The sequence below is a fragment of the Malaya genurostris genome, chromosome 2 (genome assembly GCF_030247185.1).
Source record: "Malaya genurostris strain Urasoe2022 chromosome 2, Malgen_1.1, whole genome shotgun sequence".
Lineage (NCBI taxonomy): Eukaryota > Metazoa > Arthropoda > Insecta > Diptera > Culicidae > Malaya > Malaya genurostris.
This window is the reverse complement of record NC_080571.1, coordinates 116,249,590-116,266,020: the sequence shown is the minus strand read 5'-3', so window position 1 is coordinate 116,266,020 and position 16,431 is coordinate 116,249,590. Positions and strand designations below refer to the sequence as shown.

The 16,431-nt window shown below is 36.3% G+C and overlaps 1 protein-coding gene across 5 annotated transcripts in view; it reads right to left on the bottom strand.

The window, feature by feature from the left end:
* LOC131432442 (sodium-dependent phosphate transporter 2) overlaps window positions 1–14,597 on the bottom strand; it is a 99,639-nt gene extending 85,042 nt beyond the window's left edge. The window contains exons 1-2 of one of the 5 annotated variants that reach the window (XM_058598720.1): window positions 14,267–14,597; window positions 14,031–14,116 (exon numbers count right to left, since the gene is read on the bottom strand). The gene's annotated coding sequence lies outside the window, so the exon portion shown is untranslated. Of the gene's footprint in view, window positions 1–14,030 lie in introns of all 5 variants that reach the window. The other 4 variants (XM_058598721.1, XM_058598719.1, XM_058598723.1 and 1 more) reach the window with 4 other exon arrangements.
* Between the last annotated feature and the right edge of the window lie 1,834 nt (window positions 14,598–16,431).

The following is a 16,431-nucleotide window of genomic DNA, read 5'->3' as shown; positions in this document are numbered from 1 at the left end:
AAAGACATACTTGGTGACTGCAGATTTTTTTCGGATATACTGACTTTTGCAACCCTATCTGAAGATATTTGAACCGATTTCCACAAACTTAGATTCAAATAAAAGGACTTCTTAATCTATTCCACTTCCGGAATGTGCAAAAATAAAAATGAAAATATGTACGCAAATTTTTCTCAGAGATGGTTTTGTCGATTTTCACAAACTTAAAGTTAAATGAAAACTCTTAGGAAGCCATAAAAAAATTGCCGAATTTTATTTTGATCCGGTTCCGTAATTACAGATTGATTAGAGTAAAAATATATATATCACGGTGTTTTACCTTTGCCAGGTTATGCTTTCATAGTGAAAACCGATTTTTATACTATTTGAATTACTTCAACGTGATAAGCAAATGTCTGTTTGTGTGTATTTATGTATGTAACAGCTTTGTGCACACAATTTTCTCACAGATGGCTGAATCAATTTTCACAACCTTAGATTTCAATGCAAGGTGATCCCATACAAAGTCCTTGAATTTTGCTCGGATCCGACTTCCCGGTCCGGAGTGATATGTGCAAAAACATGAAAATATGTTAAATAAATTTTCCCAAAGATGGTTGAACCGATTTTCACAAACTTAGATTCAAATAAAAGGTCTCTTGATCCCATAGCCTGCTATTGACTTTTATCTGGATCGAGGATTCGAGAGTAACGTGAAGAAAAAGTGCACTCGATTTTCTCAGAGACTACTCAACCGATTGGTTTGGTTAGTTGATGACCACATACATTCATTTTGGTCGAGATTTCAGAGTTGACTGAACCGATTTTTATCAAACTAGTCGCACATGAAAAATCTTCTCATCAGCCTGAATGCTATTGAGTCATTTAGGTTTTGGTACCTCGTGAGTACCGGTTTGTGCTAAAGTGCACTTGACTGTTTTGATTATTTTACGTTTCGCATTCAGCTCATCAGTGCATTAACAGATTATGTTGACTGCTAATGCCACCTCGCGGATCAACATAATTCGCTGAGCAGACGTAAAGTCATTGCCTTTTACAACGCACATTTTTACACCGAAGTGTTGTTATGTCTATCCTGTTTATACGAAGGTTTACGTCAGTTTTTTGTTACATCTGTCACAATTGTCCTTGTACACAAAATATGTCTTGAGGATTAGATTTCACACGGTGACAGCTGTACAAGAACCCGTAGATTGTTAAAATGTCAATTTTTAACGGAGATATCGATATTTTTGTGCAAGTGACTTTTCCTCGTATTCCAGCAATAAGGAGTTTATAGAAAATAAGCTATCCACTAATTTTTCTTTCAAATTATTATCAAAAAAGATATTTTATTCAAACTAAAAATTGATCCTTTTTTGTACGAGGTTAAACTTGAGCATAATGAAAACCGTATAAAATTTAAGTTATTCCTTCACGAATTTTCGAACTTTTTATCGAACGCTCTTCATAAAGTTCCGGACAAGTGTTGTATCGCATTTTTTGGACGCTTGAGCCCAAATTTTTTTGAACTCCTGCATGTTCCCAGCTGCCTAACCAGTCTTCTTGAAGACCCTCTTCACGATTGCCCAGTAACGTTCGATGGGTCGAAGCTGAGGGCAATTTGGTGGATTGATATTTTTCTCATTACCCTTTTCCGCAAGCCTATTGAGAGTGGTTTTAGCATAGCCATTTAGCATTTAGCCGATGCTAAATCCGGCCAAAACAGTGAAGGTGTACTATGCTTCTTATATAAAGGCAGCAATCTCTTCTGGAGACACTCAGATCGATAAATTTCTGTATTTATAGTTCCGGTAGTGTAAAAAAAGGTTGACTTCAAACCACAGGAACATATTGTTTACCCCAACGACGACAGTAAATTTGTTTTGTTTCGAAATTTTCTGCTTCTTGTAGGTCTTCAGGTGATTTCGCTTCTTGATACGCTGGATCATTCCGACACTTTTTTCTGCTTTTTTGGTCAAATCACGTATTGACATTGATTTGTTCTTCATGATTAGAGATACCACTTTCTGGTCCAGTTTCGGTTTGGAAGATCCGGGTTTTCTGCCTCTTCCTGGTAGCGGATCCAAAGAATAGTGTTCCCCAGACTTTTTAATGATGGTTTTAACACTGGCATGATGAATTCCAAACTGCTTCGCCAATTTTCGCATAGTAATACCCTTCTCACTTAGCCATGTGTCCAAAACCTTAATTTTCACTTCCATTTCAATACGCGACATTTTGAAAATGCAGAATTTCAACCGCACAAACAAGTAAACAAACGAAAGCTGACAGCCAAACGCACAACATGCTGAGATCTGAGCATAAAAAACCATCACAAATACACGCGTACAACAAAATATGTGGATAGCTTATTTTCGATACACTCTTTATTACATTTTTGCTTGGGAGCAAAGTTAAACAAAATTTTTAATACTGTTGTATGCAATTGTTTCTAAGCACCAAATAGAATGTGTACAGCTTTAATTTTCATGACATTTTGCCTCGTTTCTCTTTTAGCACGGTTTGTTTTCGGCAACATAATCGTTCGAATATGGCATGGTATGATATTGGAAAGATGGCAGTATTTTCGAATTCAAAACAATTTCATATTTATATTGATTTAAACTGCTTGCAGTAATGATTGCTGGAGGAACATAACTTCTTACACCCATATACCATTCGAATCAGTTCGTCGAGATAAACTAAAAACTTGTTTTTTTTTGTGATCAGATCCGAATTCCAATTCAGGAGATACACGGGTTTATCGGGTTGGCAGACCTCCGATTCCTGGAAGATTCCAATTTATTCATCATTTCATTCCATGGCCATGGCCCTGAGTACCGGCTCCAGAAGTACCGTAAATAATGACCAAAAACTCTAAAGTAGAACTCACTTCACTGCAAAAAACACATGTGGATTGATTGAAAAAAGCTAGACGGACTAAGCACGTTTTTAACTTTACTTTTGGTTGACTAGATGCTCTCCGCGGCATCCTTTAGTTGTGGAAAGCGTTTTTTCTTTTTTCCCAAACGACTGGTGGTGCTCGGACCAAGTGTACGGCCTTTAATATGATGATAATTACGCTACGCATATCTCCATGGAACGCAAAAAAAATGACAACAGTGTAGTATCACCCGATCTACTAGTTCTGTCATATTTTACATATACACATACATACATACATACACACATGTATTCCACAAGTAAACATCGTAACATTGAGTTACTATTTCTATTTTTATAGATTCTAACTACTTTTATCTGTACTATTGGTCGATCGTTACTCCTGAGCTGAAACGGTGACTTTTATTGCCGTTCTTGCATGCACTTTTTCTTACCCTTCACTCACAGATCATCTCACCCATCAAGTCCCACTCGAAAATGACACAACCTCAAAAAATAAACTGGATGAACATCGTTTGACAGCTATCAGTGGTTTGCTCACATGTTCAGTCTACATTATTTCATTCTATTCCACAATATTTCTGGTACACAAACCACTAATAAACGTCAAGGATGAGCTTGAGTTACCGTTCATTCGTTGTCGTCGTGTGAAACCCATTTGGGATAAGTTCACTTCACTTAATTTCCACTTCATACTGGTAATAAGGGCCGATAGTATGAAAATGAAACATAAAACAGAGCTCAGTTAAACCCTGCCGGCCTCTCCAATCCCGGATGTTGGAGTTTAATGCAATCAACATCTTATTCAAGTCGTTCCATATCTCATTCATTGAATTTAATAATGAAGTTAAAAACTGTAACACATATTTGTATTAATTTGTAATTGATTGTATCTGATGATGTTTGCAATACAGTCAAGCCCACCAACTAGGAGAGGGTACTAGTTCTGCTATATATGCATATAAAAAAACAAATATTATAAATTGATCAAAACTAGGATACAATACAAGCTGCTTGGTAGTAAATCCCGGTCCAATCCAACCAGTATACAATCGGCACAACCTGAGTCTTGGGTCTTTTATATGAAGCTTAATTTACACTCGTGTAATTACTATTTGTTCAAACACGCCAGCGGCAATACATTAAAGCAACTTCATTCAACGTTCGATCAGATTGCTTAAATAGGGTACTACAAAACGACATAGAACTTGGTCGACCTACACTTCAATCAGTTCGCTAAGAACTGCTTTCAGAGGTGTACGTTTCTCAGAAATGATTAACACCTAAGTAGAATATTCTATCGGAAGAGGAAATCGAATATCTTTCCTCTTTTATTCATTATAAATATTGTTGAAACCACAATGAATGGGCAGCTTACTACGCCCTATTCCTGCTTTCAAAATTATTATGCATAGCTAAGTCGCCATAAAAAGGAGTCACCAGGACAGGTATGCAAAAGGGACATGCTAGTAAATCACTGACCTTGACTAGTATGCCTTTGGCCTGCAAAAATATGAGTGTTCCATTCTTATTAATCTAGAGTTGATATGTCGCTTACACGTGGAAACAATATAAACTAGTTCTGCTTGTTTTCGCATTCTGGAATGATCTTGAATCGTGTGGCCCTTTCATCAAGGGATAACAAGCTGCACCCCGCAATCATGATTTGTTAATAAAAATAAATATATTAAGACACAGAGAACACTTTCTTCTGCGGATCCGTATTGGTTGCTAACTAGATTGGTGCATTCATTCTGGAAAACAGATTAGATCAGAGTCCAAAAGTTATTTTACGATAAAGCTCCGCGTGATATTTTTCAGCATGATAATAAAGAATCCCTTCCGGTAGAATATCCTTCCGTGCGCTACGCTCTGATCCATATAATGGAGCAGAGAAAGACTTACTGGTAAATACCTGCCAGCTAAACTGACCTTCAAAGTTTACTGAAGTCAATTACCAGCAAAATGTTCTGCACCAGAACTGAACGATAGCTTGGTGATCAATTTATATTAATTAGTTGATGAATCTATTTCTTTATTTGACCTGTCGTCAAGTCAGTTTCATGTCCACTCTGGCAAGTATCGTTCTGTGCGTCGGTAACCGATTCCACCGACTGGCGTACACTCACATGAAAAAGAAAGATGTCATTGGTTCTGGTTATTGATCTTTTTAGCTCCTTTTGCGTCACAGCGGCTCGACGGTGCAATACGACGGCTTGTTTCTTGTGGGTTATTTATAGTTCTGTCTCCGCTGTATAATGCCTAAACGATGTAATCTTAACGCTTGGATAAGGCATTAGGAGAAAAAAAAACAATTGTAACAATTTTCGTATTGAACTCGTTGGTTAACCTACCAAGGATCCCTCTCAATCCTCGTTTATTAAATATAGCATGTAGCATTAGCAAGTTGCCCAATGAATATCAGTGAATTTCAAGAAGGATCATTGCTTCTATTTGCATGTTTCAGTGGAATAAAATGGATCGGAGCACATAATACAACAGCAAAAACATAAGCTTGTTGCAATTGATGCAAAAACCACCTTATTGTGCAACACAAAACGAGGTTTTCTCAAGCCTAGTGTCTTAGCCGACATCCAGTTGTGCAAAACACCGAAAACAACTGAGCTTCATCTGAAAAGTATGATTTTCTTACGTCTAGTGTTTTGTTTATTTTTTTTCGATTATTACAGTAGATTGTGGAGTTTGTTTTTTGGATAGATTTTATTTAAATTCTACCCTATAATTTATAGGATTTGGTTACTCCGCCATACTGCGATTTTTGTGGGAAAAATTGTAAACCTACTCTCCTTGCCATGTGGAAGGAATGAAGAATACATTTATTTTTAATTTTTTTTTAACATTATGGGTCATTACATCGAATTGTTTTACGGGTGTTCAATAAAAAAAAATGAGATTTTTTTCCACGCTGACCATACGTTTCCTAAAACCGTACAACACGCTCGCAAAGTGCTTGCTGTTTCGACACCATCTTCGATCAAACTGGCAGCACCCGAGCGAAAAGATGCATGCCACCCATTCCTAGGCAGCCCAGAGAGCAATTCCTCTGGAGAAATCTTTTTATTAATCCACCTAGTGGTAAAATGATGCCTTCTTCATATTACTTATATTTTCAAAAACATCACTAGAAGATTCTGTCAGGATTTTTTTCAAACTTGAATAAAATCAAATTTATTTTTGGTTTAAACTACCATAACCTTTTCAATTCGTAAACAGTTCTGTCAAGTTAATATAGATTTAAATGTTGCAACCCTGTACGCTATACAAAATTGAACAAAGCACGCTGTGTGCTGGGCGGTGGCGTTTTCTTCTTCTGTACCAGCGCGTACCGATTTTGCATCATTTTGTATGACAGTTTGAAAGTTTTGATACTCATTGCCCTATAATTTCGGAACCGGAAGTCGGATCTGGATTAAATATCACAGTATTACTGAGAGCTTTAATTTGAATTATGATTTGTGAAAATCGGATTAACCGTTGCCGAGAACTCGAAGTGAGTTCCGGTTTTGGAGCTTATCTTCACTATTACCAGAGCTTGCGGAAGCGGAAACCGGGGACTAGTAGTCCCAAAGTAGATTCATATATCCACTAACTAACGAGGTCTGCCAACTAGATGAACTAGATTATAAAAATTTGCACCTCGTTTCGCCATCACTTTTGGAAAAATCCTCATGAAATTGTAAGGTTTTCATTTATCACGTTGTAATACCGGAACTAGAAGTCGGATCTGGATCAACTTTAAAAATTTCAAGACTTTTCACTTACATATTAGTTTGTAAAAATCGGATAAGAAATTTCCAAAAAAATGACCGCGCATTTTCTCATAGATTTGCACATATTGCTTTGTAATTCCGTAACCGGAAGTCGGATGGAGATAAAATTTCTTTTCGTTTGAATCTAAGCTTGTGAAAATCGATCACGCCAGCTCTGAGAAAAGTGAATGACAATTTGTTTTATTGTTTTGGTGCATTTCACCCTGTAATTCCGGAGCCGGATGTCGTATCGGGATAAAATTCAATAGCGATGTATGGGACAATGTGAAAATTGGTTCAGCCATCTCTGAGAAAATCGAGCAGCATTAGTTGTCACATACAAACACAGAGATTTTATGATCTCGACTAACTGAGTCGAATGGTGTATGACATTCGGCCCTCCGGGCCTCCACTTAAAAGTCGGTTTTCACAGTGATTGCATAGTCCTTCTATATGAGAAAGGCAAAAATTTACCTTCTTTACTTTAATTACAGAGAGGTATTATTTTTTATTGAACACCCGTTACTAAAGACTGTACTCGAAAAAATGGAACACTTTCTTTTGTTAATAACTTGCATTGCACGTTAGAAAATTGTTCAAATTTTGGGTAAAACTAGTTTAGAAACCCTTTGAAATGAAATAAATACATTTTAATTCCACTATAAAACCACTGCGATTTCGCCACTAATGTCACAAGATCGTAACAGACAAAGATACTAGTATTTCGGTGCACTATTTCCAACCTTCATCAGTGTATCAGTTCTAAGTTTCGATTGTAATGTTTACACTACTATGCGAAAGGTTGAATCAACTTGGAATAAACGAAGACAAGGCCGTCACGTCACTTATCTCCTGAACCGGCAGTGACAACCAAGTAATCTTCGAACTGGATTCACATCCCAAGAGTAGCTTTTAAACGAGCCTAAGGTTGTTAAAATCGGTTCATCCATCTCCAAAAAAAATTGTGCTGAGAATGCATTTTGACAGTTACGTTACTTATACCGTTATATTTTGACAGTTACGTTATATGATCAGAACGTGAAGTGCCAACCAATTGATCTTCGAACTTGATATTCACATACCAAAAGTGTCCTTCAAGCTAGCCTAGCGAGCGAGTTAAACCACCTCAGAGAAAAAACTTCGAAAGGAGCACATACACACACATTTTTCGATCTCGTCGAACTGAATCGAATTGTTTATAACACTAGGGGTCTCCAGAGCTCCGATCAAAAGTCGGGTCTTTCAGCAATTTTATAACCTTTCTATAGACGAAGGAAAAACACAATTTATCCTTTCATAGATTTTTATCTAGAACAGTTTTCTCGGAATTGGCTGAACTTTATTTTAAAAACTTACGCTTGCTTGAAAGCTACTTTTGAGATATGAATCAAGTTCTAATATCAATTGACTTTCACTTCCGGTTTCGTAAATATAAGTAAATTCTTATAAAAATAATTTTTCGTGATGCACTATTGTACTGCGCGAACTATTTACTATCGGTACAGTTATGTTATGTGAAAGTTTTTTTTACTAGTTGGTTCCCCCTCGTTTGTCAACACCGATCAGCTGCTTGCAGGGATGCCTGATTTCATCATATTTGAAAATGAATCGTCACAATAAATTACTGGATTACGTTGATAATATATTTAACATTTTTAGCGATGTTAACCCCGGAATTAAGTGGCGGCAGACCCCCGGAATTAAGTGGCGCCGAAGGTATGGCCTTTAGTTCACGCAGCGAATTCTTTTATGGTCTCTATGGTCTCAAAACGCGTTCCCCGCAATGGCAATTTGAGTCTAGGGAAGAGGAAAAAGTCACACGGGGCCATATCTGGAGAGTACGGTTCTTGGTTGAGTTTTTTGGCCAAAAACTGCGACACAACCAACGCTGTGTGAGCCGGCGCATTATCGTGGTGGTGGTCCCGCCGAGAAGCGACGCGTTTCAAACCCAAAACATCAGTTAAAATGTGTTCGGCTGGTTCATAAGAGATGCCCAACAACATAGCAATCTCTCTAATCGGTACAGAACGATTTTACAAGACGATTTGCTTCGCCGATTCAATGTTTTCTTCAATAACAGATGTTGTTGGGCGGCCAGGAATCTCATCATGATCCAAGCTTGTACGACCACATTTGAAGCGTTTATACCTCTCGTATGTCTGTGTTTTTCCTAGACACGATTCACCAAAGGCCTTTTCTAACATTTTCAACATTTCGGAACACTTAAATCCATTTGCAACACAAAATTTGATGCAAGCACGTTGTTCTAAATTTTCATCCATTATAAAAATCGCCACACGAAAATTTTTCAACTTCTTTGTATAGACGCCAAACAAAAACTAATCGTACGATATGCGTCAAAATTGGATAGAATGTGTATAAAAGTGTTGCGTTGAGAGAATAAAAGTTTACCGACTGTACAAGCGCGGGAATTTTGAAATGAAAGTTCCGATTCTTTTTTGATCATAAGGTATCTCGCGGAATCAATGATCAGTGCTTATAAGCCATTTGTGAAAATTGGTACTCTGATTTACCAGTTATTCCCCCCAGGAATCGATGCCCTGCACAATAATTCTAAATTTCTATTCGCGATCTGGAAGGACACGCCCATTATCCGAAACCCTGTACCTAATTTCCAATTAGAAGTTCAACAGCTAAATAAAAGTAACTTCTGTTGTTCAAGTGCACAGTAACACGGTTATTGTGCATTGTGCACTGGACTCAAGCATTGAAAAGGACTCGTGCCCGTAGAGGATAACCGGTCAGCGTTTTGTAGATAGTTAACTTCGTACGACGGCAAATTTTGCTCGATCGAAGCGCCCTGCGTAATCAAAAGTAAGCACGATTTCCTGACAAGATGCGTCTCTGAATTTCTCTGCTGGTGTCATTTTCGACAGTCACCAGTGAGCCCAAGTACACGAACTCGTCGACCATTTCGATTTCGGTGGTTGACATTATCTTTTCTCGAGCCCCTACCTTTCGTGTACTTTGTGTCTTTGACACATTGATGTCTAGTCTGATCCGCTTGGCCTCAGCTTTCAGTCCGATGTATGTATCTTCCATCTTCTCAAAGTAGCGTGCTATAATGTCAATATCATCAGCGAAATCGAGTAGCTGGACGGACGTTCTGAAAATCGTGCCTATCCTCGCTCTTGCCCTGCACAGTTTCTCTAAGACTTTGGTACCAGTGAAGATGAGATAGACTTTTGCACTTAAAATTTCTATTCAGTTGCATTATTTTATTATTCAGCCGTACATACATCATTCTACTTCATATTCCTGCTGCCGTTGAAAAAAATTGATTAAAGCTTTAATTTTTTATAGCTAACTTGGAGCTTGTTGATTGAAATAATTGTGATAAGAATCCGCCTGATGAGGTCAATATTTAATTTCTCATTTATCGAGTAGACACGATTTCGTTTATTTCTTCGTTACAAATCGAAGTCATACTGAATATCTAAGAAAACAATTTGAACCTATTTATACATCATGTCCATCGCCTATTGTATAATCAACGAAAAATAATACCAACTGGATTTATGTAGGTATGCAAATTAGATACATTGGACTACCGAGAAACACTATATAAAGGTTACGGTAATTTCAACAATAGAAAATGATTCAATATTTATTCACTCTGCGCAATATCTGCAAACATATGGAAAACATACCCGAGGAGACACACACCTGATTCAATTGTTGTAATCTCTTCAATAAAGCAACTAACCAACATTCGAACTCAGAACTAAATCAAATAAAACGATTGCGTAACATTATAATAAAAGACTATCATTTCTCTGCACTGCACGCAACTATGCTATGCAAAATAAGAAACGCATGTGTTTATCTTGGATGAAAGGTTATTCTCAGCTCATTTTTTGTTTGCCACGATCTGTACATTGCCACTTTCGCCAGCTGTGTCTGAATTTATGTTTACCGCCGCTAAAAGCAAAATGTGCACCGTAATCCATTTTTATCATCTAATGATCCATACACGTGGGGCGGCAGCCGCTTTGACACTTCTCCTCGTCCACAAGGCTTATAAAACTGCGAAAATACACACACACATGCACTGCATTACCCGGCTGTGTAGCAGTGTTGGCAAGTGAATTGTTTGATAAAATTAGGTGACGTGACGAATAAGCTCGTAATAAATAAAGGTCATGCTGAACAGCAACCATGTTTTCCCTAAACAAAATTATTTTGATTTCATCATGAAATATTTGCTAATTTCTTTTCATCTGTAATTTACCACCGTATATACAAAGCACTTTTGATCATGTAATTAAAGTAAATATAGTTAAAAAATAGAACTTTTAAGATCCTAGTCCAAATTCTGGATTGATTAGTACTATTATTCTTATAAAACCATTGTTTCGTGAAAGGCGAACCTTGTTAGTATAAGTGACATTTGCAAATGACAATGGGCGAAACGTTGTTAAAGCTTTTGTTTGTGTAATTAAGTCTCACACGACCAATTTTAATTATAATTGCTGTGTAATAGATCTATTAATGAACACTTTAGCCAAAACACATCATTTTGGTTCGTAAAATGAACAAACCTCGTTGGTTTTTTAGCGGTATTATTGATTTGTTTACTTGTTCATTTTATTTTAGATGCATGTAATTGAAATTGTAAACAAACCATCAATAGATGTCTAATATAAATCTTGTGCTTCATTTGTTTACTAGTGCAAAACCTTATGAAAACGTAAAAATGTCGTAAAAAATTACCAAACATTAAATTTCATCAATCTGTAAATATTCGTCTATCAAAGAGGAAAACTTTTTATAGTGTAGTCTGGATTTCTTAAGCGTAATTGAAATCTCACCAGCAAGGCGGAACTATGGTCAAATTAATGAAATTTTCTCAAGTATTCAATGTTTCCTCTTGAAAAAAGAAATTTTTTCTAGCATACATTTGAAGTCTACACTGTTTTTCATAAAGCTATTAGGTTGTGCGAACCAGGCCGAGTAATTTGGTAATGAAGGTCTTAGGCAAGCCTAAAACAGTTTGGGAATGCCTGCTCTAGATCACAGGGATTAGATGACTATATTGAAGCGAGATTTGGCTCCATTGTATAGTCATTTAAACACTAGAATATAATTCTGCGTAAAATGCTAAATCAATTTGGTAATTTACGAAAAAGTAAACAAAAAGGAACTGTCATTTGCATCATTAAATAATCGCACCACGATTCTGTATGAAATTTTCATTACGATTTAAGCGTGACAGATTCTCTTTGTTTACTTTGTCTTTCAATTATTACAATACTCTTGCTCTCCTTCTCTCTAACTATTTGCAGATAATTAATTTTTTACCGTCCTTGCTAACCTCAGTTTCTTTAGCAATTCAGCCGTACTGCTTACATGCTCGCCAGACAACTTGGTTTAACCCATTATGTCCTAGCGTATGATATATCATACGCAAAACTTCCTAATTGTACATGTTTACTTTAGATGTTTATTACCAAACAGCTTTACTAGAGCACTAGTTGATAGTCTACACTTCTAATTTCTTTGTATATTAAAATTGTTTTCAAGTGTCAACGTTTTATTTGTATTATAACATTGCAAAATTCACACAAATTATTAAAGAAAAGTAAGCAACATATTACTGTGAATTTTATGTTTGAAACAATAGGTTTTGACAAACCATTACCAAAGATTCAACTTAGTTATTTCTCTAGCAAAATTCCAAAAATATATGTTAAAGAATAAAAATTGTTTTCAGTCGAACGTATGATATATCATTCGGTGGGATAATACAGCAGTATTTTTTCGTTAGCTGATGAACTCGAGCATCAAAATTTTCTGATTAGTTGAAGTCTTTCGAAAATCTCCTGCCATCAGCAAATGAAATCCATTTTGTTATATCTTCGAAATGTAGAATATTCAAAGACATGGCTGTAAAATTAACTTAGAAAAGGAAGTATGGATACCTCCAAAACTTACTAAACATTAGAAAAACTATCAAATGAGCTTACGATACTTCCAACAAATCGTACAAATATCTCAAATATCATACAAATACAAATAGGTAATACATTTTCTTCAAAATGACGAAATGCGAACAAATGAAGCTTTTCTAAAATTTTCGATTACAAAGGTTTTAACCTTAAGGTCATTTACCACTTCGGACCAGAAAAACCTTCTGACCCTGTGTGCGGGGTTGGGACTCGAACCCAGGTATGCTGAATGAAGGGCATCGGCAAAGGAAGTTGTTTATTGCAGCTTACAATCCAATACATACAAATAATTATATTATCAATAACAATCCGCTAAAACCCAAAACGAAGGTATGTTTTGGAAGAAAAATGATCCAAATATTTTTGTTTATATTATAGTACTTCTACCGATACTATTTAAATGATATACATAGGATAATTTTGTTTAAAAAAATTATTAATAGTGATTTGGCATTTCCCAACATCTTCAACACAAAATATATCTGCTCATATGGGAACTCCTGGATTATAATGGGTTAACATAAACAAGCAAAAGGAAAAATTCATAGATGCAGTACTGCTGAAGTGTCAAGGATGAACGTATGTACATTTTTGACGTCACTATACAAATCCTAAACCTATTATCTTTAAACCTGCACTGAATTATCAGAAAATACCATATGTGAACGACCAACAAAGTCAAAACGCGATCATACCGGTGTCAGATGATTGGAATTTTGTCCTTCGCGAGGGGACTACAATAATTATGAAAGAAAGTAAAAGTTAGATTATCACTTGTTTAAACGAACATTCGGAAACTTCCCCAAAAATTCGAAACGCAAAGCGTCGAACTGAAATCCCTTCAAACAATTGAATGTTATTGGAAACTACATGCCATGTCGTTTTCTTCCCATTTTTGCAGCACGGTTATTAATAACCCCATTAATATTTTTGTCAATACCCGAAATTTGGACAATACTATTGATAGTGTGATAAAAAATGACCGTGTGCATTTGAAGGGGATTGCCGTATTGATGAAGGGTCGATATTACTGAATGTTCACAATATTATTTTGTTCAAGGACCGTTATTTTTTTTCATTTCTCAGTACTAACGGAAAAGTAGTAGATTTCCGGTATTATTTCATACGAAGAGTTGAGAGTCAAACAGCTTAGTAAATACATGTCATTATAATTTCTGAAATATTGATTGGATCAATATTACGCAATTTAGAAAACCTGGCAACACTGCTTGACAAAACTTAAGTTGTGAATGTGTGGTTAAACACAAACTCAGCCGTGTTGCTCGAGCAAGTCGAACTGCACTTTTTTATGTCATATTGCTAACATGAGGAAATAATTAGTAACACGTTTTCACCCTAAAAATATGTTACCGGTGTGATAAAGCGCGCCGAAACTTGAACTTACTTGAATTATGCTTAGATGGTGCGGTAAATCGTAGACGGAAAACTCGATTTTTGCTTCAAACTGTATCTTTTAGTCAATTTTGAAGCCTTTTTTTCACGGTCAAACCGCGCCGCGTCCGGACGAGAAAAAAATTAATTAGCTGCAGTAGTAAGCGTTCCACATAAAAAGGGCAACTATTACAGCACTTGATTAATTTTCACAAGAAAGGAAATTCGATTTTATACGATTTGCCACACCTCGTCTCACCTCTCCTCGATCAATCAGACACACAGATTTTCCCTGTACGGAAATAAATTGATTCACACTAGCAAGGACTCTCGTGACGATCGGAAAACTTGCACGGTTTTCCTAATAGATCGGCCCTAGACGTAAACTAGGTGAGAATCGCTTGCTATCCACACGCGAAAACGCACGCACTACAGAGGACAGAGCAGAAAAAACGCGACACGCGATTTTTTCGAGAACAACGATGATGAATAATGACCACGGTCGAGCAACGAATGACAGAAAGAAGATGGGCAGTTTTGGTCGAAAGCCAGCGGCTGCGATAAACGAACCGAAGCAAAGCACGGTTTTTTTTACAAATTCGCACTACACAAAAACATTACTGGCTCCATCTCATTTTTGCGTTTGCGCAACTAGGTGCTGCATCTCCCTCGCACCCACGCGGTGGTTGCCAGCTGGAAGAAAACAAAATGTTTGTTTTGCGACGGCGCGCCGGTTTTTTCCTTGCATTTCCACCTTTTCGACCTTCTCCCTTGAACGGGACAAGTTCTGACATTTCAAGTGATCGAAAGAACACATCCATACAAACGGATTGTGATGAACTTCACCACTCTGACGTCAAAAACTTCTCATGAACTATTTGTAGTTCATGAAGCGACGCTACTTGGAATGCGGTCGAAAATACAAAACTTAGCACTTTTTCTAAAAGGACGATTCTGACAGCATGTAGGGCAGAAGTGCCAGGTAAATTTTACATGCATCCCATAATTTCATAATTTCTACAGACAACCTGTTGAATGTATAAATTTATCGAACTGCACAACATAAAAACTCCTCAAGGTATTTTGATATTTTTTATGACCTGAGACATTTAGAACCGTAAATCATCTAATTTATCTAAATTTAAAATATCTCATTATAACCACAGACTAACAGACATGACAATATGGGTAAATTCTTATAGAAATAATTTTTCGTGATGCACTAGTTCCACCTATATTGTACTGCGCGAACTATTTACTATCTGTACACCCCTTGTGTTATGTAAAAGTTTTTTTACTAGTTGGTTTCCCCTCGTTTGTCAACACCGATCAGCTGCTTGCAGGGATGCCTGATTTCATCGAAATATTTGAAAATGAATCGTCACAATAAATTATTGGATTTTTTTTTCATAAATACCTACGTTTATTTCATAGGCATGTATATTATACATAAGTTTTTCTTCGCCGTGGCATCCACAATACGTAGTACTTTAAACCTAATACATTTCGAATATCATATTAGTATGTTGGTATTCATTAGTTAATCTAAACATAGTTTTTATCAAGCGAATTGCTATTATAAATTACATTAAAAAAATACATTTATTTTGTACTTGATCTTATAACTATTTCAGGTTTGTTTGTATCAGTTCATCACTTTTATTTAATATAATATAGCTGGCTATTGGTTGAACTCATGGATGAGAAAACAGTCTAACATAATTAATTCTAACATTTAAATTGGAACTCCAATGGACTTATTGAAATAATAAAGAAGTTTCATGTAAGGAACGTCACGACAAGTCGCGAAAATTATTGGATTACGTTGATAATATATTTGACTTTTTCGCGATGTTGGAAGGTAACCATTTATTTGACTCAACGTTGTTTAGCTAGACTATTTTTTATTGTGTTGGTAGTTTTCACCCGGCGGCAGACCAGAAGCAAGTAAATATTGTAACAAAACGGGTTCGATTTTGTATTGTGTTGGAGGATGAGAAGTAGGCACAATTATGTATATAGTTTTGGCAATATGTATTAAATCTGTATCCTGCATGAAATTCGTATGGACGTATACAAATCAATACATTACAGGTAATTCTGTATAAATGGCAACTCTGTTGGTAAATGAAAAAAATAAACACAGTCTAGATGACAGACAGGATGTTTTTGATAGGGTAACGTGGCGCCATCATGACACATGTGAGTACTGTCCCAAATAAAGGAATATTCGAAATGACCGTTAAAATGATTGAAGAATCTAATTTGAGTGTCCTGTCTGTTAGTCTGTGTTATAACTACGTATGAATCACATGTAATCAACACATGACTACAATTTACATTAATGCGCTAAGCAAGAGGTAAGTACTACAGATTCGTTTTGAATGTCATATTTTTGAACTGTGCTAAAAACA